At 42.5% G+C, this 26,637-nt stretch overlaps 1 protein-coding gene across 3 annotated transcripts in view; it reads left to right on the forward strand.

Annotated features, from left to right (window-relative positions):
* The window catches only part of robo3 (roundabout, axon guidance receptor, homolog 3 (Drosophila)), a 95,801-nt gene that overhangs the window by 20,322 nt on the left and 48,842 nt on the right, over positions 1 to 26,637 (forward strand). The gene's annotated exons all lie outside the window — the stretch shown is intronic.

Below are 26,637 nucleotides of genomic sequence, written 5' to 3' on the forward strand. Positions count from 1 at the left end.
CTGAGACTTTTATTGCCCCCCAAACCAACTCACACCCTTTGATCTAAGGTCATTTTGAGGTTAACCTTCACAGATGCAGCTGTCTTGAGAATTTTAGGGAGTGAACAGGTGGAGACATGATAAAATTGTCTTCCTCGTTCTTTTTTGTGAATTTCATGTGTGTGTGTGTGTAAACATGTGTAAGTCTTTGTACCTATAGTCCAGGCCAACTTTCTCACCCTGTGTAATCCTCTACAGTAGTGTCAGTGTGGGAGAAACAGCTGAACTGCACTGTTACCAGCTGGATGCTGCTTTCCTTTTCCAGCTCTCTCTCTCTCTCTCTCACACACACACGCACACAGAAAAACCGCAGTGTGTGTGTACACACACCTGTCATACTGGCTTTGATCACTGTGACCCCTGTGCAGAAAAATGGATTTCAAGGTTTATGAATCTGGAAATGAGAAAGGGTTTTGGTGGGTTTAGGGAAGTTAGGAGTGCAGGACAGAAAAGTGGTGTGGCTTTCTTAAAAGAGCATTCACTCTCCACGCTGCCTGTGCCGTCCTAGAACTGATCTGTATCTCTGCTGGTAACCCCGGTGGTTTGAAGCCATATGGGACGTGATAGGAGTTCTGTTGAGGCTGTGTCACAAACAGTGTAGTACAGCCGTGCTGATCCGTGGATTTATGCACTCTGTATATGTATGGCTAAGTGGCCATTGACCCGCACTCATACCGCAGCCAGGCAAGTGTAAACAGAGGCTGAGGTCAGTGCTGTTAACACCAGAATGAAAATGGACATTTAAATAAAGCTGCTGTTGTTGCTGAATCACATTTTAGTGTGCTTTCCACTTAAAGAAGGTATAAAAACATAACATAACAACATAATCTTCAAGTGATTAAAGATGAAACAAGGCTGGTGGAAGCTAGCATAATTTGGAAACCTACTGACTATCAGCTGATGACTCAGTATCTTTGAGTAACAGCCAATGTTTCAGGCCTTCCAGTATATCAGCAGATGTCTGGGCCAAGATCTCCTGTTCCATTGGACATCTGTTTACAGTCCAACTATAAATGCTGACAAAAAAGTCACTTTCTTGTCACATAATAGTCAATGATTTCTGAAATTGTATCTTATCCCCCATTCAGCTCTCGTCATTTTCTTGCCACATCGACCAAAGAATACTCAAATGCCTGTGTGTGGAGGCTGCATTACTAATAGACTTAAGCTTCTTTTACACTGTTAATAACCTTTCAGATTTTTCAGTTAGCCTTTTAAAGCTGTTACTCTATTTGAATCAGCTGATGTTATCATATCATTATGTCTTAGATGTCTTTCAAAGAGAGGTTATTGACATGTGCTGATATCTAAAATTGAGCTGGAAATCTTCAGCAGTTAAATAAGTGTGATGCTTGTAACTTCTCCATAATTGGTTGCTCATAGCATTAGTAAGCAGTCCTCTCATTAGCAAAGAATTTGCTTGCTGAGTCTCACATTCAGACCTCCCAGCATTTTTGCTTGCATCCACAGCAGCATGGTAATGTTCTCCACCAGCTGCCTGATATGAAAAATATGATTTTCAGTGGATGAGTCTCCATGAGGACTTCAGGGTCAATATCCTTTACTATACCTACATACTTACCATGGAAAGGTTTGTGTTTGTTTTTATTCACCGCACTAACAGAGTGACACTACCATCACCACTCCTACTAAACTCTGCAGCAGCAGAACTCTCAGTTGCTCAGAGATAACAGACCCATCCTCTTTGTGTTTGCGTGTGTGTGTGTATTTGTGTGACCTCAGAGGTGTATTCATGCTTCACTAATGGGATTGTAGGTCTCGGCCTTGCGGAGCACAGAGCTGGTGGTTATTCTGATCTTAGAAAGGGGGGATCAGATGGCCGGAGTGAAGCCGTCAGCTTAACCCCCTCTGTATGATCCCACCGTCTGCTGGTCGTTGAGCTAGACCCACTAGCCAAACACTTCTCTAGAGGATAACCATGAATTAATTAGACCATTGAGTGTGTGTGCGTGTGTGTGTTCCGAGAGACAAAAGCCAAAGGGTGAGGGGTTAGACTGGGGGTTGGGGGGCATTGACAACAGGTGATGTAGCCTCCTCCCCCTCTTCAACAACAGTGTAACACAGAGGCCATGGGGGATGCAGACAACAATAAAGGTCCCGTGCTCCAACTGTTGTGTCCAATCACGCCCCATTGTGTTTCTGCGCTACTGATCGTAGGCACTGCACTGCCTTATACACAAGGTCCTCTGCTAAATCACAGTGCTAGTTGGTAGCATGAATATGTTGCATTTGTTCTTTAAGATATTCAAGATGAACTAAAATTAACCATTTGAGCCATCAGCACAACTGAAGGGTTGTTTTCTCTGTCTGTGAAGACCTAGCTTTGAAGGTTCAACTGACTAAACATGGCACCCACTCACTACATGCACCCATGTGTTGGTGTTGTTCCTGCATCATCATAGTGATGTTACCCAAATTAATTTTAGTCATGTTGGTTTGCTAGTGATAGTTTAAAAATGCATTAGCTAACTTCTTGGCTAATGCTAACTGAATGCTCCGACAACGTAACTGTTCAGTTGCACTGTTGATCCTTTATAAACATTATTATGATGGTCTAGGAACAACATCAGATTGTGCCTGTTACACATATCCAAGAAAATTTACTGCCTAGAGTGCATGTGTGCATTATTTTATGTTATCAACAGTCACACAAAGAACCAGAAGAAGAAATCACCAATGTGGAACTGAAACTAGATAATGTTTGCCATTTTTGCCTGAAAAATGTGAAAAATGTTAGGGCCAATGGACAACAATTTTGCTTTGTTGTAGGGCTGCCAAAGTAAATAGGCTTCTAGGAGTTTGGCTAACAGGGAGGAAACCAAACATCACAGTGAACAATTTGGAATGAACACATGTACTTTTGCACCCCTAGTCTGCATATATGTATTAGTCATGTGATTTGGTTAAGAATATAATTCATTGTTGGCAGTCTTACAGGATGCATAATGACCTCCTGTTTGAGCTCATTGAGGCCAACAATAGCCCTCTGGCAGAATTACACAAGGGGTGTGTGGTGTGAATGTATTGCTCCAGGGCACAGAATAGAAAGAAAAGCAAATCTGGAAGTTGGTAGCTTAGTAGACACAAAGATTGAAAGGGTGATAAAGCACCAATCATTTACTCGGTTTCAGGTTACATGCTAAATGTATTCCTGTAATTATTGTTTGTATGTAGTTGAAAGGCCATTGTTTTGCATTGCCTGATATTGCTCTGCACAGGGCAGAAGTAGAGCTAGGGTAAACCTACCCAGACTGCTCTGCTCTTTTGAGCCTGAGCCCCCTGCAGCAGCACTCCTACTGCACCAATGGAGAAGCCTCATTGAAATTAATAAAGATTATGTGTTTTTTAATGTGCTGCTAATGTCGGTCTGAGTGTCTGTAGGGGGAATCATGATAAAACACAGCTAGAGAGAAAGCAGAACAACAACTATAATGACAGCAATAATGAGATGCAACCATGGAATACCCGGCAAGGCAAAAAACAAGACAAATACAAGAATCATGGAAAGTGGCAGTTTGGTAAGAGCTACGGAGGGGATAGCGTAAAATAAATCCATCAATTCATCAGAAACAACATGACGCAGTGCACATCCTGGAGAGTTCCAGGCATCTTTCATGACATACAGTGAGCACGAGAGGCAAACGCAATCAATGCTTGCTTTGAAAGAAATCAATCAAATGCAATCAGAGTATTATAACAGAGCAGATAAAAAGAGCGTTTGTTAAAGCAACAGAGGCACAAGTATCCAAGTAGACATTAAGCCTCAAAATAGAGCAGTTTGCAGGACTCTTTGCTGTAACTGAACCAAGAGCTATTGGGAATGTCATTATATTATTAAACAACAGATTGTTGTCGTTTATGAGCACATCTTAATTAAAGGAAAGGTCAGTGGAGAGTATTAGCAGAAAACGGCTGTCAGAACTGAAGATTTAGTTTTGGTTGACTTTATTTAGTCGCTGGACAATGCAGTCCAGTCAGTATGTTCCATCCTATCCTGGTGACTGAAAACCCTAAAATCATTAGATCATAGATCCCAGTAGATGGGAATCTCATTTCAATTGGTGTATAGTCCATCTTAAGTAGTCTTAAGAGTCATCCTTGTTATTTGTCAGTCAATTCAGCAATCATTAGTCATCTCGCTCTAGTAGTTGGACAGCTTCTCATTACTGCTCCCCTCGAGCTAAATTTAGGTTAAATATGGTAAAGTATATATATGATGATTCTAATGATTTCTTAGCAGAAAATATCTTTCTGTCCCAAATCACTACTGTTAAATGTTAAATTATCATTGCTCCCTGTCTCCATATAAATAAGGAGTTTATGTTCTTCACTTGTATCCTAAGGACTGCTGTGGTCTTATTAAGACCAATCTCTCAATTCTTTCGCAATTCAATCATGTTTTACTGTATAAATAGTTCACCTTACGTGCATTAATTTAATAACGTGGTTAGCCTACTCAACGTAAATTTCACACGGACAACATTAAGCGACTCACCCAGAGAAGAACGGCTGCTGTTGCCATCATCATCCGTCATCATTTCTGCTACACTGGCAGGGCTAGGGGCCAGGACTCTCCTCTTCGGGTTCTTGGGTGATGTTGCGTCTGATAACAGGCACCACACCCGCAGTAGATGTGCTCGGTGTGAGCTCTTGCAGCAAGCTATCAAATACGGTGCATTTCTCGGCTTTAAAAAAACCCGTTGCCAGGTGTTTCATCAGATTTGAGGTGTTACCTCCTCTGCACAGTATCAGCTTAAAGCACTTGTTGCAGGCTGCTGAGTTTGCATCTTTTGCTGTGAAGTACAGCCAGACTTTGACCGCTTTGCCTTGGGCATTTTTAATCTGTAGCTCTGCTCTAAAAGAACGTACGTACCTGGGCCCGCCTACTATCCTTGGAAAGGTAAAATGATTGGCTAGAATTCAAAGTGTATGACATCTCAGGAAAAAAAAAAAAAGCACCGAAATAAAGCACCGAAATAAAGCAACGAAATGTGCGCTGCTTTTCGGTCTGGTTACTACCGTTTATGTCAGGTACCGGTACCCATCCATACTCTTGACACATACTCTATGGTGCTGACGAGGAGCACTCAGGTATTTGGCTGTTGTCAAAGTGGCTTTGGTCTTTACTCCTACCCATTTGTCACAATTTAGTTCATTTTGGAAAGTTTCCGTAGTTTGATATATGCCATTGTGAGATATGTGAGGTGTGTTATTCTGATCCTGCATGGTCACAGTCCTTACTGGTTTACATCTTCATTTAGCCACAAAAGTTTTCCTTTTTTTATTATTCAATGCCAGAATAATACAGATCAGCAGTTCTTTGTGGTAAAAGAGGCATTTCAGGGGGACTTAAGCATATTTGACCTATGTGCAAATGGTAGCTATGAGGGCAAACGGCTGTGGAGAATGCTTATTGATTTCTACTGGTGTGTATTTGCACAAGATTCATTTCTCCTTAGGATGCATTTGTGTTAGAAAAGGTCAGTGAACAGGGGCTTTAGTCATTCAAGCAGAGCTAAAGGGATTTCTGCTCCAAGATCCATCTGTTTTTGGAGTTTGTTGACAGGGCGGAAAATTAAAACTGTTGCTCTTCCCTCCCTCAGTCCTACCACAGCCACCCCTTCCCTGTTAGTGCAGGGTTATGATCAGGCATGGCATACAAACAGGCTAAAAAGTGTGCTGGGCACATGGCAGGATGCAAGTTTGGACCATCTGCTCCAGCTATGTGAACACATTTGAGTGTTTTCAATAGGGAGAGCTGCTGCATCAGTTGGGCAACAGCCATAAGTTGTTTAAGTGGACAGAGAGAGCTGACAAGGGGTTAGTTGACACAGACACCGGCTTGTCTCCAACAGAAAGATGCTTATGTTGCATGTGTCAATGACTGGTTTGCACCTCTCTGCTTTTGACTGTGTGGCAGGAAAGGCGACCTAACAGTGAAAGAACATGAACGCATAAAAGAGACGGGGCTGTGTGTGTACCTGTGTGTCCAGTCAACACTGCTGAGACAACTGTTGTGATTCGGCTTCTCTAGATTTTGCTTTGGTTTTTGTCAGTGTATTTCCAAGTAAACATTAAGTGAATAATTTAAAGGGATTTTTAAGCAGATGCCAAAACTTTACAAAGAAAAGAAAAGAGTGGTTTTCCCTTTTCAGTGACTGCAGGGTTTATGCAAGTTTTATGTTAAGGTTAGGTGCTATTGTTGGTCTGACCATAGTCTAAATTCTTCTCATAAAGTTTCACTTGAATTGCCTTATTGTTAGAGCTGAATTCAGCTCTAACAATAAGGCTCATTGCCACCATCCCACGCAGTAGTCAATAATTAATAGTGTTGTGTAGGGGCATCCATTGTTCATAGTTGACTGTGCACCCCAATTCACTTAAGGTCGAGTTAAAGAGTGTTTATGGTTTTCCAGATGGATGAACTACAGTAGCCTTGATTGGACCTGAGGGTCAGTTCAGGGCATCTTGGGTTATGGGTTGATGGGGGAGCTTCAGTTGCTTTACAATGGGCGTCTCAATAGCTCTCAGGGACCCTTTTATTCTGCTGCTCTAGGTTAACGTTATGTGCCTAGAGCAGCAGGATGCTAGATTAAAGTAATCCTCTTTTCAAGGCCAGACAATTGTTTTATTAGCTGACCACACACAGGAGGTACAACCACCTCTGTATTGTCATGGGGGACCCTCTGGGAACCGTTTCGGGTGGTATTGGTGGCGGGTGGGCAGATGGAGAGAGGAGGATTGTCATTTCCGTTCTCCTTAGCAATGACATGCATACATTACCAATGCACCAATTCTCCTTGGTTAAGCTTTTGTATGCTTTCTGAATGTAAGTGTTTGGGTAGAGGAGATTAAACGATTCGGCGATCAATGAACACACATTCCTGCACCATACCTTGGTATGTGGAACATTTTAAACGGAATAATTTCATTCATTAAATTGTAACATGACACATATACGTCTTATAAGTGGTATACAAACATTTACTTACCAAGTCTCATATTTGTCGACATATTCATTGAATTGCACATCATATCACATTAAGTGCATATTTGCATATCCTCCTCTCCTTTCTCTTGCTTTTTGTAACTTGTGGTCCAAATGTTTTTTCCTTGAATTGTTTTTCCCATCTTGTTTTTGCCAAACAACTCTCATCAAAATGCTGTTTCATCTCCTCTTTTGCTTGCTTGCTAAAGGCATGGCACATTTCCAACTGAAGCAGAAAATGGCCTTTAAACCCTCTCCAAGATGTGTGTGTATGTTTGTGCTGGGAGATTGTTCTTGCAAGCTTTTTTTCCCCCCACAACCCTGTCAGATCACGTGTGAGCTACATCGCCTGACCATTTTATTCCACTCAAGCTGAATTAAATATTGACAAATAGTTTGACTATTTCACAAATAGCTGTGGTAATTTGAGGAGACATCTCATCATCATGTCCATGAGAGGAGCATTCTTTTTTGGGGGGGAACAAACCATTGTGTGGCTTCAGGATTCAACTTCATATGCTCCCCAGACGATGTATACCAGTTTCAAGTTAACAAAAAGTCCTTTACTATCAATCCAAGATAATCAACTGCCTTCTTTTTTTTATCATCAAACATACACTTTTGGAAACCATGAGCCACTAAATCAGTACACAACTTCATTTAGTTGATAGATCTGATATAGACTGAACATTGAACAGCCATTCACCTTGACCATACCCCGTCTAGAGGGCACAATCTAGCACTGTATATCATAAATTCCTGTAAGGACAATATGGCAGTGTAGAAATAAATCTTAACTAAAGCTTTTTGATAATGTGATTGTATTGATCCACACCAGGAAATTGTTTTTTTCTTACTTCTAGCTGCAGATGAAAGGTCAGAAGTCAGGGACAGCTGGCTTCTCTGTTTAAAGAATACCTCTGTTGGTCCGTGCTATGGCTTCCTATTACTTTCATGAGCCAGGGAGCCACTGGTGTTAGTTTAATTCCTAAAGCATTAAAGTGTCAGCACATAGTTTGGTCTGCACGCTGCCCAGGTCTGGGTAGTCATGTGCATCCCACCAGGAATTGCTCTGAAACACGAAGATGGAAATAAAAAGGCACAGAGACTCGTGTGCTCTCTTTCACACATACACAGACACACATGGCATGACATGCCAGTGGAGTTTTGCAGTGGATTAACCTCAAGGTTGCTGGGTGGGTGAGCACAGCCAGAGATTCAGCATGCTCAGAATTGGGATGAGAACCTTCTGCTGAACCACACATAGGTGAACACGCCCCATTCTCTGATGTTGGAAGGATTTGCACTTAAATGAGAATATGTTTGTGTGTCATAGTTTACAGTAAACTGGCTTCATTTGTGTGTGTTTGCACAAACTTGGGAGATTTTTATTAGTCTTTTGTTAGTGGGAGGGGCCGGGCTAGGGTTGGGCAGGAGAGCTGTAGGGCTTCTTCAGTGTGAGAAGATTTTGCCTGCCAAGTAGTATTTTAATATGCCCCCCCACTTGACTTGAAATATGGCTATTTCAATCAAATGGACCTAGCATTGCCTCAGGCTTGTTCAGCTGTTGTTGAATTTATAGAGTGCCACTTAATGATATTCACGAAAGAGATTCTTTATATTCTAAAATAAACACCACATTAGAGAAAGAAACCCAAAAATGAGAGAATCCTTTATCAGAATCAGAATACTTTATTAATCCCTAGGGGAAATTATTTTTTGTTACAGTGCTCCATTATAAACAAACATTAACAAAGACAGACAATACACTAACTAAGAATAGCACAATATATACAGGCATATATATATACATAAAAGTCACTTATTAGTAAATAGCTGAAAAAGAATGAGTAATAAGTTGGTGACAGTGGGAAAGAAGAACTCCTTTTTTTTTGCCTGTCCCATTTGGTTCTTTAGCCATCAGAATTGTTGTCTGAAGACCAACAAGGATACCCAATGGATTTACTTTGCCAAATGGATCATCGTGGCATTGCCGTATTGGTCCATTTGATCGACCTTTGTTTTTATTATTTATTATATTTTATTTTCAGATGTTACAGACGGGACAGACATGAGTGAGGGATAGGAAAGGGAGAAAGAAAGAGGAAGGAAAAGAAAAACAGAAGGGAAGAGGGACAGTGAGAAAGGGGGTGAGAAAAAAAATTCTCCTGGATCACCTGTTGAGAGAAGAAGAATAGAAAACAAGCAAAAAAAAAACCAAAGCAACATACTAAACACAACACCATCGCATTAATCTAGCTAAGTGTAAACAGCAGTAAATACTAAATATTCAATATTGTTGTGCAGCACGCAGGACAGACAGCGCACAATGTACTTTGAAGTAGCAGCCAAGAAAGGTGTAATTTAAGTCTACGAGCAGTGAACACCCGTGTGCATACCTGTGTGGATCAGCTCGCTTGTATTCAAATGGTTTCCACATGTAATGGTCTGCAAGAGGATGTAGCGAGCCATAGCCCCGTCCCCCAGGGCATGAAGCAGGCATGGAGGAGATCCAGGCCCCAGACATCCAGAGGCCTCAGAGTGCGAGAGCCCAAGGAGGACCACCGGAGGGGCATCCGTGCCACCCTCATGGGAAGGGCTGAGGATCCCCAGACAAGGCGTCACCCAGTAGCCACCGAGCAGAAGCTAGAGGGGGCTGCACCGGCGTGCCCGCCGGCTCTGCCGGCAGCCAGCTGTGCCAGAGTGAACCGAGCCGCAGGCCCAGAGGCCGGAGGCCCGAGGGCCCCCCGCACCCCGGAGGAGGCCTGACCGAGCAACAGGCGCCAGGCCCCGCCATGTAGCCACCGGGAGTGAGCCGGTACATACCTGAGTGCCCAGCCCCGGACACCAAGAGCCACCAATGCACCGACCCCTGAGGGCATCAGTCACCGGCAGGGAGTGTGGTGAGGGGAGATAGGCCTTGGAGTGCCTGGGAGTTCCCAGAGAGGTGGAGTCTAAGACCCGACCTGACATATAGACACAGACAAACAGGCACACACTGTAGAGCTGGGCGATATATCGAGTTTTTAAAAAATATCGATATATTTTTATACGAGATATAAGATGTGACAATATCCTTTATATCGATATAGTCTATGTTACGTTATAATTATACTTGTGGAGCCGCAAGTTTGCCTCTCTTTCGTCCACTTTCGTCTTTACGCAACATTACTCGGCCTCGCCTCTCCTTCACTGAACACAACTGCCCCTCCTCCCCCATCGCTTCACCTGCAGGAAGCGACAAGATGGACACGGCAAATCTCCGTTAACGAGTTACTGCGCATCGCCCCGTGTGTGGGGCTGGACGGCGTCAACGTGTTAGCTAGCTAACCACGCTAACGAGCTAACCACACTAACGCCATGCAGCCCAGAGGTGCTGCACGGACTAAAATCCTTTCATTTTCTCAAAAGTTGACAGCGCGCCTTATGTATGAATTCTGGTTGTGCTTGATGGCCGCGAACCGATTTTATGTGGAACACGGTGCTCAGCAATCTGTCAAAAAATGTTTTAGTACGACTTTAGTAAGCTACGGAGCTGCACCGCTTGATGGATTGTCGGAGCATTACGGCTGAGCCTCGCGGAGTGATACGTACTGTGCTTCAACGTAATATTACCCTACTGTGTATAAGGACCATAAATGGCACCTGTTAAGAGATGTGGTTGCGAAGCGGATTTCAAACTCCAGGCTGTCAGTCACGCAGTACAAGTTGGGAACAGAGCAGCTGTGAAATCTGTCTTTGTTATTGTGCTCAGCGTCTTTTAGTTTACATTTTTACTGCACAATTGTGAGCTTTTTGTTATGCACAAAAATAACATTGTTTTCTTTTATTTATGGAGCATTATTATTTAATAAATGCTCATAATGTATTTTTGAGTAAATTTTATGTACATCTGCTCTATGTTAATAAAAGTGCCTGTGTGACATCTGGGACACAGCTTTGACTAAGAACTCTCTTTTTGTTCTTACTTTATGGCTTTAAAAAAATATATCGAGATATATATCTTATATCGCCATCCAGCTAAAAAATATCGAGATATGAATTTTGGGTCATATCGCCCAGCCCTAACACACAGACACAAACATGCATTCCCACCCTCATGCACACATATACAAACACTCAGCACTCACCCAACGTAAGAAGAACTCCTTTTTAAGAGGTTAAGTCTGCCATCAGAACCAGAACCATTTAATATGTACTGATGGCATTTGATTCAAATGATATTCATGGTAGTTTTTAGTTTCTCCCACTCTGGAAACAGGGCTGGGTATCGATTCCGACTCACAAGGTCCTGATTCGATGTGATTCAATTTGATTAGACTTTGACTCAGATAATCAGAGATATTATAATTAAGATAATTTATCATTACATATCTATATTTTTATATCTATGTATAAAAAGAAAACTGACACTTGTGTCAAAGTAATATAGCATGTATGTATATATATATATATATATATATATATATATATATATATATATATATATATACATACATACTAGAGCTGGGCGATATGAGATTTTTTCATATCACGATATGTTTTTTTCATTTCAGGTGATAACGATATATATCACGATATAAGCCAAATAACTATATTTGTAAGATTTAAATGTGCCGTTGCTCACAAGTAAAATGTGAAATAATCAGCAGCTTGTTTTTATTTAAATATTTATTTCCCATAATAAGTTCAACAGGGTAGATGTACTTAAGGAACATGAGACTTTTTCAGATAAATAAAGGCAAATATTGCAAACTACACAAAAGGCAGCCGCTAAAGCGTTTAAGTTTCAAAATAGAACAAACGAAACAGACTAAATTGTCAATTCCACTTAGAAACAAAATATTAATTCTAAAAATAAATCTTAGTTTGTTTTACAGAAGAACAGACAAAACTGACTAACTTTTGTCAATATCAAATAAAGTGAGAACTAAAAGGAAATTCTCAATCTCTCCTTGTTGTATAGCTGAGCTTTTCAAACAGTTTTAACAGTTACTTTAGTCTGACAAAAGCCGAATGACGAATTAGCGCTTCCAGTCAGAGACTGAGGCTACGTCCACACGTACACGGGTATTTTTGAAAACGGAGATTTTCCGTTTTCGTTTTAAAAAATAATCCCGTCCACACATAAAGGCAGAAATGAAGGAAAACGCTGCTATGAACATGCCAAAGCAGCAGGTGGCGCTAGATTCCTAACCGTGCAGAAATGTTGGCCAATCAGAAGTCTAGAAGCCTCGGTGGGAAAAAGTAAACAAAGCTGGGGCATAGAAGCAGAACCGAGTCGTAAGTGTGGACGGACAGTAACTGTGTGTATATGTAAGCATTTAAACACTGCAGAGAGTACAATTAACAGTAACAGTATTGTAGAAATTCATTTCACCGAAACAATAACGTGGCGCACAGTGTGACGCATGCACCAGTTTATTGTATTTCCAGACTTGCTTTCGGCACAATTTACAGTGCACGCTACTCTGTTTTTTGTCAGACTTGAAATAGCCGAAATACCTTCACACTACGGAACTTCTTTGGCTCTTCCGTTCGACAATCTCTCCGGCATTGGAACCATCATCTGTTTTCTCTTCGATCACGCTCGGTTGATTTTTCTAGTCGGCACACTCATTTCCTCCATTACGCGCTGGCTCCATTACCCGCTGGCTGCTTCCCAAACAAACACACGTGCGGCTTGGCACTTGTGCTGTACGTAACAAGTCACGCGACGTGACGCTGCGGCTGTGATTGGTTCGGCTCTGCGCTACTTAATTTGGATTGGCTGACCTTTTTTTTTTTTTTTTTTTAAGAGGACAAGAGCGACGAGGTCTATCGCGATAGCTTAATTTCTCTATCGAGTAAAAGTTATATCGCGATACATATCGTTATCGTTCTATCGCCCAGCTCTAATATATACACTCAACAAAAATATAAACGCAACACCTTTGTTACTGCTCCCATTCCCCATGGGATGGACGTAGAGACCTAAAATTCATTCCAGATACACAATATAACCATCCCTCCCAAACAGTGGTCACAAATCAGTCCAAATGTGTGGTAGTGGGCACATCTGCCATATTGAGATAATCCATCCCACCTCACAGGTGTGCCACATCAGGATGCTGATCTGACATCATGAGTAGTGCACAGGTGTACCTCAGACTGCCCACAACAAAAGGCCACCCTGGAATGTGCAGTTTTGTCTCACAGCAAAATGCCACAGATGCCACAAGCAATGAGGGAGCGTGCAATTGGCATGCTGACAGCAGGAATGTCAACCAGATCTGTCGCCCGTGCATTGAATGTTCATTTCTCAACCATAAGCCGTCTCCACAGGCGTTTCAGAGAATATGGCAGCACATCCAACCGGCCTCACAACCGCAGACCTCGTGTAACCACACCAGCCCAGGACCTCCACATCCAGCAGGTTCACCTCCAAGATCGTCTGAGACCAGCCACCCAGACAGCTGCTGGAACAATTGGTTTGCACAACCAAACAATTTCTGCACAAACTGTCAGAAACCGTCTCAGGGACGCTCAACTGCATGCCCGTCGTCCTCATCAGGGTCTTGACCTGACTCCAGCTCGTCGCCGTAACAGACTTGTGTGGGCAAATGCTCACATTCGATGGCGTCTGGCACGTTGGAGAGGTGTGCGCTTCACGGATGAATCATGGTTCACATTGTTCAGGGCAGATGGCAGCTGAGAATGTCCCAGTTCTTGCATGGCCAGCATACTCACCGGACATGTCACCCATTGAGCATGTTCGGGATGTGCTTGACCGGCGTATACGACAACGTGTACCAGTTCCCACGAATATCCAACAACCTCGCACAGCCATTGAAGTGGAGTGGACCAACATTCCACAGGCCACAACTGACAATCTGATAGACTCCATGCGACGATGTGTTGCACTGCATGAGGCAAATGGTGGTCACACCAGATACTGACCGGTTCTGGGTCCCCAGACCCCCCAATAGCGCAAAAAACTGCACATTCCAGGGTGGCCTTTTGTTGTGGGCAGTCTGAGGTACACCTGTGCACTTACTCATGATGTCAGGTGAGCATCCTGATGTGGCACACCTGTGAGGTGGGATGGATTATCTCAATATAGCAGATGTGCCCACTACCACACATTTGGACTGATTTGTGACCACTGTTTGGGAGGGATGGTTATAATGTGTATCTGGAATGAATTTTAGGTCTCTACGGCCATCCCATGGGGAATGGGAGCAGTAACAAAGGTGTTGCGTTTATATTTTTGTTGAGTGTATATATATATAAAAAAAAAACACCCAGCACGCCCCTGCGGGCGGTTTATCCTTCAAGCTCGGGTCCTCTACCAGAGGCCTGGGAGCTTGAGGGTCCTGCGCAGTATCTTAGCTGTTCCCAGGACTGCGCTCTTCTGGACAGAGATCTCCGATGTTGTTCCCGGGATCTGCTGGAGCCACTCGCCTAGCTTGGGAGTCACCGCACCTAGTGCTCCGATTACCACGGGGACCACTGTTACCTTCACCCTCCACATCCTCTCGAGCTCTTCTCTGAGCCCTTGGTATTTCTCCAGCTTCTCGTGTTCCTTCTTCCTGATATTGCTGTCATTTGGAACCGCTACATCGATCACTATGGCCGTCTTCTTCTGTTTGTCTACCACCACTATGTCCGGTTGGTTAGCCACCACCATTTTGTCCGTCTGTATCTGGAAGTCCCACAGGATCTTAGCTCAGTCATTCTCCACCACCCTTGGGGGCATCTCCCATTTTGACCTTGGGACTTCCAGGTTATACTCGGCACAGATGTTCCTGTACACTATGCCGGCCACTTGGTTATGGCGTTCCATGTATGCCTTGCCTGCTAGCATCTTGCACCCTGCTGTTATGTGCTGGATTGTCTCAGGGGCATCTTTACACAGCCTGCACCTGGGGTCTTGCCTGGTGTGATAGACCCCAGCCTCTATGAATATTGTACTCAGAGCTTGTTCTTGTGCTGCCATGATTAGTGCCTCTGTGCTGTCTTTCAGTCCAGCTTTGTCCAGCCACTGGTAGGATTTCTGGATATCAACCACCTCCTCTATCTGCCGGTGGTACATACCGTGCAGGGGCCTGTCCTTCCATGATGGTTCCTCGTCTCCCTCCTCTTCCTTGGGTTTCTGCTGCCTGAGGTGTTCACTGAGCGCTAGGTCAGTTGGGGCCATCTTCCCAATGTATTCTTGGATGTTCGTTGTCTCATCCTGGACTGTGGTGCTGACACTCACCAGTCCCCGGCCCCCTTCCTTCTGCTTAGCGTACAGCCTCAGGGTGCTGGACTTGGGGTGAAACCCTCCATGCATGGTAAGGAGCTTTCTTGTCTTTATGTCAGTGGCTTCTATCTCCTCCTTTGGCCAGCCTATTACCCCAGCAGGGTACCTGATCACGGGCAGGGCGTACGTGTTGATGGCCCGGATCTTGTTCTTACCATTCAGCTGACTCCTCAGGACTTGCCTGACCCTCTGCAGGTACTTGGTGGTTGCAGCCTTTCTAGCGGCCTCTTCATGGTTCCCATTTGCCTGCGGGATCCCCAGGTACTTGTAACTGTCCTCTATGTCTGCAATGTTGCCTTCTGGTAGTTCAATCCTCTCAGTTCTGACTACCTTCCCTCTCTTTGTTACCATTCAACTACACTTCTCCAGTCCGAACGACATTCCAATGTCATTGCTGTATAGCCTGGTAGTGTGGATGAGTGAATCGATGTCTCGTTCACGCTTGGCATACAGCTTGATGTCATCCATGTACAGGAGGTGGCTGACAACTGCTCCGTTCCGTAGCCAGTATCCGTAGCCAGTCTTGTTAATGATCTCACTGAGGGGGTTCAGGCCTATGCAGAACAGCAGTGGGGACAGAGCATCTCCTTGGTAGATCCCGCACTTGATGGTGACTTGTGCTATGGGCTTGGAGTTGGCCTCTAGTGTTGCACACACACACACACACACACACACACACACACACACACACACACACACACACACACATATATATATATATATATATATATATATATATATATATATATATATATATATAGGTAGGTCCCTCATCCTATTCATGTAGCCCCTTCCGCCGGGGTTGCTTGCTCAGTGAATACCTCATTGCTCAGTGAATACCTCAGGCAGCAGAACCCCAAGAAAGAGGAGGGAGACGAGGAACCATCATGGAAGGACAGGCACCTGCACGGTATGTACCACCGGCAGATAGAGGAGGTGGCTGATATCCAGAAATCCTACCAGTGGCTGGACAAAGCTGGACTGAAAGACAGCACAGAGGCACTAATCATGGCAGCACAAGAACAAGCTCTGAGCACAAGATCCATAGAGGCTGGGGTCTATCACACCAGGCACCCCAGGTGCAGGCTGTGTAAAGATGCCCCTGAGACAATCCAGCACATAACAGCAGGGTGCAAGATGCTAGCAGGCAAGGCATACATGGAACGCCATAACCAAGTGGCCGGCATCTGTGCCGAGTATAACCTGGAAGTCCCGAGGTCAAAATGGGAGATGCCCCCAAGGGTGGTGGAGAATGACCGAGCTAAGATCCTGTGGGACTTCCAGATACAGGCGGACAAAATGGTGGTGGCTAACCAACCGGACATAGTGGTGGTAGACAAACAGAAGAAGACGGCCGTAGTGATCGATGTAGCGGTTCCGAATGACAGCAATATCAGGAAGAAGGAACACGAGAAGCTGGAGAAATACCAAGGGCTCAGAGAAGAGCTCGAGAGGATGTGGAGGGTGAAGGTAACGGTGGTCCCCGTGGTAATCGGAGCACTAGGTGCGGTGACTCCCAAGCTAGGCGAGTGGCTCCAGCAGATCCCGGGAACAACATCGGAGATCTCTGTCCAGAAGAGCGCAGTCCTGGGAACAGCTAAGATACTGCGCAGGACCCTCAAGCTCCCAGGCCTCTGGTAGAGGACCCGAGCTTGAAGGATAAACCGCCCGCAGGGGCGTGCTGGGTGTTTTTTATATATATATATATATATATATATATATATATATATATATATATATATATATATGTGTGTGTGTGTGTGTGTGTGTGTGTGTGTGTGTATATACCATGACTCAACATATGAACATTACCTGATGCTGCTGAAGTGAAGCTGAGCAAATGTTTGGCATAATTGTCAGATTGGCATAATTTTAAAAAGTTTACATTTCTTCGGTAGTAAACAACAGAAATGAGGCTTTCTTGTCTGAGGTCATTTTTGAAAAAACAAACAAACATATAAAGCATGAACCACATCAAGTAAGGTACATGTCACGATGCAACTCCGAACTAACGTTGTGCTTCCAAGTTGGTCTGATCTTCCAACAACACACACACACACTCACACACACACTAGCGTCCCTCTAGTCTGTGTGAGATAATGAGCGCCTTTTGTGTCGTCTCGCTGATGCATGTGGGGCGAGACGATGTGGCCTCACAGTCATATTGACTCTAGACTTCACCGCTGTCAAGCATTACCTCTTAACCACTACTACCCAGTACTTGCTGCTCCTCATCCATCCTTACACCTTTTAAACACGTCTGGGTTTGATAAGACACTGAGACCACTGACATTGCTGGGCATTTAGGCTACAATAAAAGCCATTAAACATCGCACCTTGAAATGTAAAGCGCTTTGGGGTCCATAGGGACTAATTATTAGTCCTTTATTTATCCAGGTAAAAAATCTCATTGAGATTAAAAATCTCATTTTCAAGAGAGACCTGGCATCATGGCAACAAAAGTCAAAATACACATACCACATAAGTATATAACATTTAAAACAAATACAATATCCCATACCAACATGTGTAAAATATACAATAACAGATCAAATTAAGAGTACATTAAAAACAACCACACTGAGTAAAAGAGTTATTCTCTCGTTCCTTTAAGACAGACTTAAACTCTCCCAAGGTAACCAATTCTGATAATTTCAGTTCCTTCTGCAGATTATTCCAGGAAGCAGGGGCAGCGTATTTAAAAGCCTTTTCCCCCAAAGTAAAGCGCTATACAAATACAGGCCATTTACCATTTGACAGATAACTATATCTGTTTTCCCCCTGCCCCAAACAGGGGAGGGGCACTCTTGATTTCTCACATTTTAGCGCTTATTTCAATTTTGGGTGGTAATTTATATTAAGTGACTGTGATAGTATATATTAAAGCATCGTAAACAGAATCAGAGCATGACATGAATATTGAATCCAATGTAATTTTCTTGGGCTTGCTTCATGATTGTGTTGTAAGAGGAGGTTTATCTATGTTAATAACAGGCTTATAATCTGCTTGTAATGCATCATGGGGACTTGTGGATGTCATTTCAGTGTTGTCTGAGCACAGTGGCTAATAATTGGTTTTCCAGGGGTTTGCTGTGAGACATGCTAGGGCTTTCGTCTAATGTTAATTTGGACTGCAGAGATTGTCAGCTTCTGTCCAGGATTGGTAGCCACTTCAGTGCTCTATCAAATTTATTATTTGAGTTGCTTTCTTTTCAATGCATGACCCTTTTAATCACAGTGAGAAAAAAGTGACTTAGTTCTCAGGCTTTAGGACCTAATTTTTTTCATCTAAACAAGGAAATAATTTTTCGTGCTCTTATCAGTATATCTAGTGAGAGCAGCCATTAGGTTTAGTGGTTGCATGGAGAGAGTCTTGTTAAGGTTGGGTGGGTGGGGGTGGGCCAGCTGCTGTGGCTGTTAAATGGACTCAGCAGTAGCACTCGTGCTATGGCACATTAAGGAACAAAAGAAGATGGAGGGAATACATTTGTTGGTGGAAGTGGACCTGACATCAGTGAACACGTTAACCAAGTGTGTTCTTGAAGGGGGAGGCATCAAGCAGCACTACTTGGGCTGAGAAGGTGACCCTTGTGGGCTTCTCAAAGGAATAACTGAAATATCCTCTTGATGTGATTCTCATTCATTTAACTTCAGCTCAATTTTACTACTGGCCACACGAGCATTTCCAGGAACCTAAACCACATTATGTCGTTTAGTCAAGGCCATAAAATACACAGGTCAAAAAACTAAATGGCAGCACCAGGACACAAAATGGAATTGCACTTCAAACCAAGTCATGACATTCCACATTTCAGGTCAGAGAATGTAGATAAAGAAATGGTAAGAGCTTCATCACAGTGTGTGTGTGTGTGTGTGTGTGTGTGTGTGTGTGTGTGTGTGTGTGTGTGCACTGCGGGGGATTTGTAATCTCCAGTCAGCCTGTAGATTGCTCTGAGCTGGTCATATTGGATGCAGACGGTGCTTTACTGTATTTGCTGCTACAGCTGCTGTGCAGCATATCTGCACAAGTGTGAGTATTTGTATTGGGTGTGGTGATGAGGAGGAGGAGGAGGATGGTGCTTACAAGGACATCTGTCTCCAACTGTGAGACCCCCACCTCCCCCACGTCCTCTAAAGGCCTTCCATCACCAGGGAAGCAACACGCATACACACCAATATCCTGCGTGGGCCGTTTCATCATGGTGTAATGGCTGATAGGGATCGGAGGGGGTCCACTCGGGGTAATGACAGTGGCTGATAGAAGGTGGCTTCTGATGAGGGCCCCTGATGGGCCTGAGGGCCTAGACTGATATTGCCTTGAGGAACAAGCAGCACCTATAGGGAACAGATAAGATGTATGTATATGTGTTTTTGTGTGTGTGTGTCTAAGCAGGCCTGATAAAGGGATAAGAAGGATGTTGTACTTGAGCAAAGGCGCAAAAAACATCAGCATGTCTTTGCATGTGTTTACACCAAAGCAGATTGCTTCATGTCAGGAAAGGATGTAAGCTGATGGATTGACACATGACCAGCTCAATCCCCCACAGCAGAGCTTGAACCTGAAGCTTTTTTTCAGTTCCCCCTCCTTCCACCGTATGAATATTTATTCTTTTGTGTGTGTGTGTGTGTGTGTGTGTGTGTGTGTGTGTGTGTGTGTGTGTGTGTGTGTGTTTCACTCCTTGGAACATTAATGACAGTGATAAAGGCATTTAATCAAAAGTGAGCCAGAGCTAACACCCAGAGGTGTTTTTTATGTCCAATTAAATGCTTAAGTGGTGCACTGATATACAGAAGGGTCCTTATACTTTACCCACGTGGTAAATCACACTAGTCTCTTGGTCACAGTAAGTATTACTTCTGTACTTTTTTTTTAATGAAACAGATTAGCTATGATGGCTTCATTTTCAGGATGAGTACTCTATAATTTTCAAATCAATCATTTTGTACACTACAAGCTGTTGTGGAAAGGCTGACAGTAATCAAACAGATATGGTAGCACGTAAGAGAGGGTGATGATGTGTAAATCTGTTTTCAAGAGATTAAAAGTGTGGATGCAAAAAGAAATCTCTTTAACTATTGTTTAAGTGGGTGATTATTTTCTCGTCTGGGCTTTTTGTTGATAAAATTCTTGTTAAAAATACCCAAACTGGTCTATTTGGGAACTTTGTTTGAGATCAGTATGGTGAAAAGTTTAGGTTTTAGGGTTCTGAATGAATCCATAGAGACCATTGAGCATTGCTTAAAAGTATATGAATTAAGATGTTTAAAGCTCATTCTATTAAGAAATGAACACAAAATATCTGCTGACCACTCTGCTCTTTGACAAGTCTTAAAATGAGATAAAAAGAGCAACAAACCATGACATATTGTACCATTTCAATATTTATGTTGCAAAAATTAAGCCAAAATGCAGAAACAGTGTGTGAAGTGTGTAGGAATTAAGAGAGAAAGAAGCTGCCAGATGCTTCTTATCAGATTATTAAATCATCAGCAAGTGTGACTACCTCTTGTTTCTTGACCATAATGCACAGTGCCATGTTTGACAAAAAAACAAACACAGCGTATCAGAATCAACAAAACAAGAATTAAGGTGCCTAATCAAAGTCCAAACATCAACCACATTGAAATGTTGTGGCGGAACCTTAAGAGGGATGTGCATAAAGGAATTTCTGCAAATCTCAAGGAACTAAAGTAACTTTATAAAGAAATCCTTTCACAAAGATGGAAGTAGAGCTGGGCGATATGAGATTTTTTCATATCACGATATGTTTTTTTCATTTCAGGCGATAACGATATCTATCACGATATAAGCCAAATAACTATATTTGTAAGATTTAAATGTGCCGTTGCTCACAAGTAAAATGTGAAATAATCAGCAGCTTGTTTTTATTTAAATATTTATTTCCCATAATAAGTTCAACAGGGTAGATGTACTTAAGGAACATGAGACTTTTTCAGATAAATAAAGGCAAATATTGCAAACTACACAAAAGGCAGCCGCTAAAGCGTTTAAGTTTCAAAATAGAACAAACGAAACAGACGACTAAATTGTCAATTCCACTTAGAAACAAAATATTAATTCTAAAAATAAATCTTAGTTTGTTTTACAGAAGAACAGACAAAACTGACTAACTTTTGTCAATATCAAATAAACTGAGAACTAAAAGGAAATTCTCAATCTCTCCTTGTTGTATAGCTGAGCTTTTCAAACAGTTGTAACAGTTACTTTAGTCTGACAAAAGCCGAATGACGAATTAGCGCTTCCAGTCAGAGACTGAGGCTACGTCCACACGTACACGGGTATTTTTGAAAACAGAGATTTTCCGTTTTCGTTTTAAAAAATAATCCCGTCCACACATAAAGGCAGAAATGAAGGAAAACGCTGCTATGAACATGCCAAAGCAGCAGGTGGAGCTAGATTCCTAACCGTGCAGAAATGTTGGCCAATCAGAAGTCTAGAAGCCTCGGTGGGAAAAAGTAAACAAAGCTGGGGCATAGAAGCAGAACCGAGTCGTATGTGTGGAGGGACAGTAACTGTGTGTATATGTAAGCATTTAAACACTGCAGAGAGTAGAATTAACAGTAACAGTATTGTAGAAATTCATTTCACCGAAACAATAACGTGGCGCACAGTGTGACGCATGCACCAGTTTATTGTATTTCCAGACTTGCTTTCGGCACAATTTACAGTGCACGCTACTCTGTTTTTTGTCAGACTTGAAATAGCCGAAATACCTTCACACTACGGAACTTCTATGGCTCTTCCGTTCGACAATCTCTCCGGCGTTGGAACCATCATCTGTTTTCTCTTCGGTCACGCTCGGTTGATTTTTCTAGTCGGCACACTCATTTCCTCCATTACGCGCTGCTCCATTACCCGCTGGCTGCTTCCCAAACAAACACACGTGCGGCTTGGCACTTGTGCTATACGTAACAAGTCACGCGACGTGACGCTGCGGCTGTGATTGGTTCGGCTCTGCGCTACTTAATTTGGATTGGCTGACCTTTTTTTTTTTTTTTTTTTTTGAGGACAAGAGCGGCGAGGTCTATCGCGATAGCTTAATTTCTCTATCGAGTAAAAGTTATATCGCGATACATATTGTTATCGTTCTATCGCCCAGCTCTAGATGGAAGAGACTAAATATAGAACATAATTACTTGGAGTGAAGGTGGTTTTACAAGCTATTAAATATGGGATCACACAGTGTTTTTGGTGTTTTGGCTTCATTTTTGATAAATAAATCATGCAGTTAAATATTATGTAACAATGTAACAAGTCGTGTTGTTGTTCATCTAATATTTGTACTTTAAGGACTAGTAAAGCGCTATACAAATACAGGCCATTTACCATTTAATAATTTGAAATTTGGCAAGGTTCAAGAAGGAAGGAATGTGTTTTTGTAATAATTTTTTGACATATAAAACCTTAAAACTGAGAGTCTCATAGGAACCGTGAAGAGGCCACTAGGAAAGCTGCAAACGCCAAATACCTGCAGAGAATAAGGCAAGTCCTGAGGAGTCAGCTGAATGGGAAGAACAACATATTTCATTTCCTTCAAGATCTTTCTTTCATTCAGAACTTACACCTTGGCGGTCGTCAGGTACCCTGCTGGGATAATAAGCTGGACAAATATATATCTAAAATAAAATTGAAATGTAAAATTGTTATCAAATATGAAATGATCAGTAATGCTTGGTTTAAATACCACAATGAATGAAATAGCTGACAAATAAAGAAACCTCATGGATTGATCTTATGAATCCCATTTTGCCACAACATTGTCCACAACTGTTTGAATTTGGACAAATGTGTATTGTCATAGTTGTATGTATTTGAATGGGAGAAGCTTTTCACTGTCCATTTGCAGGATTTTCACTTTAATCTTGTGTCTCGTATCTCCTTATTTTCTATGTCTGTGCTTTGATTAAAGTGCAGCATTCAAGCCCAGTGGTGGGGATTACTCTGGCTTTGTTGAAGGGGTTTAAAGAAAGGGTCAAAGTGCACCCTCTTAATTTGGGCCCCCAAGGGCCTCTAGGTAAGTGCCGGTGCCTAATTAACATCTAGAGACCCTTTTTTTGCTCAGGTTTGGTGCTTGTGGAGGGGTAGAATGGGAAGGATCAGGGGCCCCTGGAGCCATGATTTCACTGTGGTGTGTGACAGGTCATCGCTGCAGTCCTTTAACCCCACAGCATGGTAATTCAGACCTTCGGTCCAATCAGCTGTCCTATTTCATTTCTCCCTTTGCGTGACAAGATGGGATCCTGAGCAATTTAGTCAGGTTTTTGTAATCTGCTATGAATAGTGGTAAGAGAAATGTTGGCAGCAGGCATAGATAAGGTCAGGGGTGTAGTTTGGCATATCAAACAAGGATTGGAGTGACCAGTGGGATTCAGCAAGCCCCAAATACTCTGTGGCAAAGTAATTGGCCATCAGGATATGGGGCAGAATGCAGTCATAAGCTGTCGTTTTAGCCCCGAAAGAGGCAGATAAAGACAACGGTAACGTAGTAGTTCAAATGAACTGAGTAGACGGGTATTTTTTCAAGGCAAACATAAGTACCAGCTGTGTTAGCTAATGAGAAAATGAAAAATATCCTATTCTCTGCTGAAACACCAATATACCCGTTTCCCATGACCTTGATTACAAACAGAGCTGACTGAGTTATCCCCACTCTCACATTCAAAGAGGACACAATGCTATCTTGACAGGAAGAAGAATGAGCCTTTGTGGTGTACAGGCTGACACTGAGATACCACACAAAGCCAGGTGATTCAGATAAAGAAATGCTCTCATATGAATGGATAGATGGATGGGCCGATAGATATATGGATGGTGATGATAACCATAATATCCTGGGGGCTTTCTTGGCCTGTGGGCGTTGACATGAGGGGAGATGTGTCATTAATCAGATGAGCCAGTGACCCTCCCCTGTTGGCCTGTGACATTACAGCGACATTGCTGCTGTTCCACTCCAAAGGTCCATCACATATTCTTGTGTGCATAGACACTCATGTCTTATAAATATATTTAAGCATCTTCGCTCAGTCCTGAAATCTGATACCTTACAGTAAGCTATTAGCTTACAGTACTGTGCTGACAATTTAGGATAGTTTACTTTGATTAAATCTAAACATTTAGTTTTTAATTTAGTGTCAGTAAAGATGTCATTTGACCATTAAGCCCACCACCTGTTTCATAAATGTAGAGATTATCTCGTATTTATTGGAGTGCTTTTTCATAAATTCTGCACTGGTGCTGAGTTTAAAATTAAACACTAGGGATTACACCAGCCACCACAACTATGTGTTCCTGATGATCTGATCTGATTGATGGTCTGATATCTTTGAGCATAAGAGTAACACACGTTCAACACCGATTTTTGTAGTTTCCACCACAGCAGGTGGGTATTACAAACTACAGCCAGTCTGTGTCTGGCATAATGGCGCAACTGGTAATTAATAGAAAACGGCCTTGTTAAATAGGAAGCAGCAGGAAACACATTCTTTTCTATATTCAGTAGCTGTCTTTTGCATGTAGTGGCACAAGCCATGTGATGTACACTTGGGAGACCAGTAGAAATGTACTGGTACTAATGCAGTAAAACAGTGGTCCCCAACCTCTTTTGCAACACGGACTGGTTTATGTCCGACAATATTTTCACGGTCTGGCCTTTAAGGGCTCGTGGATAAATACAACAAAATAAAACCAGTACCAGTAGCAAAAGAAAGGAGATTCATTCATAACACACGGGAAAAGACCCAGAGAAACAATAAAAATAAACAATAATGATAAAAACCAATAAAAATCCTGAAAACCATAAGTTTCACACCTGCGCCTGGTACCAAACGACTCACAGACCAGTACCGGTCTGTGGCCCGGGGGTTGGGGACCGCTGCAGTAAAAAGAGCACTCACACAATAATGCAACTTCTTTCTCTGGTCTAAAATCTCCAACTTATTCATACCTCAAATTTGGGGAAAAAACGAAAAAAGTGTTTCATCTGTTTGAAATCACAAGGTGAGAAATTAATATAGAATTGCATTTAATTTGTTGTACATGTTATGCAACAGCAAGACAACCCTTTGAAATTTTCCCCGAACGTCACAAACATCTGTCAGTTTTGTGCGCAGGGCATTTTAAAGAAGATTTGTGCTTTCATGGGGAGGTGATATACTCGACAGCTTTTTTGAGTAGTCTGTGAAGAACTGCCAGTGTAAATTAGGATGCCAGTTTTTGACATGACTTGCACTTTTAAGATGAAGTAACAGCTTTCTCTCTGTTTGACAGCCATAAGAGCCATGCAGATCTTTGAACACTCAGGAGAGACTTGAGAGACATGATTGGAATGTTATTATATTGATATGACTCACTGATATCAGCGAGACCCCCATAATGTATAAAAATCAGACATACCATCCTCTTACATTAATTAATCATCTATCAGCTCCTTGATGTTCAAATCTCTTGTCTCCTCATGCCTTCAAAGAAAACGTTGTGGAATATTTTAGGGCAGAACTGTAAAACCACTCAAAATTGTACTTTGAGAGAGTTGCCGAATGACTTTGGAAGTTTCTTAATAAATACTTAAGAAAATCTGGCTTGATTTACTTTTCAGATCAGTTAGAGAGGCTTTTTAGAGGGTGTCTGGAGCAGATAAGAATGACACAGAAGTCTTTTCGTTGCTTGCAAATCCCTAGAGTGGCTTAGGCCAGACTTACAGCCTGCAGGCCGGCATTGGTGTTGGCCTGTTCCTCGTGGACCATTGTTGTCAGTACATCATCCCAGACAACAAAACCATCTTCCACATCTGTAATCTGAGAGGTCACAAAGCTCTAGAGACTGAACTGAGAAAAAAATAGCCCGATGCCTTCAGGTAAAAGCCACAAGATGTTGACTACAGAGGGATGAATTTGAAAGGAGGCACTGTGACCCGAAGAAAAATCTCTCATGTTTTATGAATAGACTCCAGCAAGGCATAAGAAAGGGAGTTATTTCTGAATTCAAAGTGACTTCCTGCAGTCGATGTAGTCGATTTATTTGATGTGTTTGTTTGAATGCTCATGTTTTTCTTGTGTGTATTTATGCATATATATTTGCCAAGGGAATGTGTGTGTTTATCTCAGAATGAGCTATTTACCTACTCGTGTGCACCACCTACAAGAGCCTTTTTTATTGATGTACTATGATGAAGTATGAATGACATCCAGTCAATGGAGACCTCAGGGACACAGTATCAATATTATCAACAGCAGTGCCTTACTATGTTTCCTATTATTCAACTCGGTGAAAGACGACTCTAAGATT

Source organism: Copadichromis virginalis, linkage group LG10, assembly GCF_057382275.1.
Source record: "Copadichromis virginalis isolate Kocher_CV1m ecotype Utaka linkage group LG10, C_Virginalis_male_GT1.1, whole genome shotgun sequence".
Lineage (NCBI taxonomy): Eukaryota > Metazoa > Chordata > Actinopteri > Cichliformes > Cichlidae > Copadichromis > Copadichromis virginalis.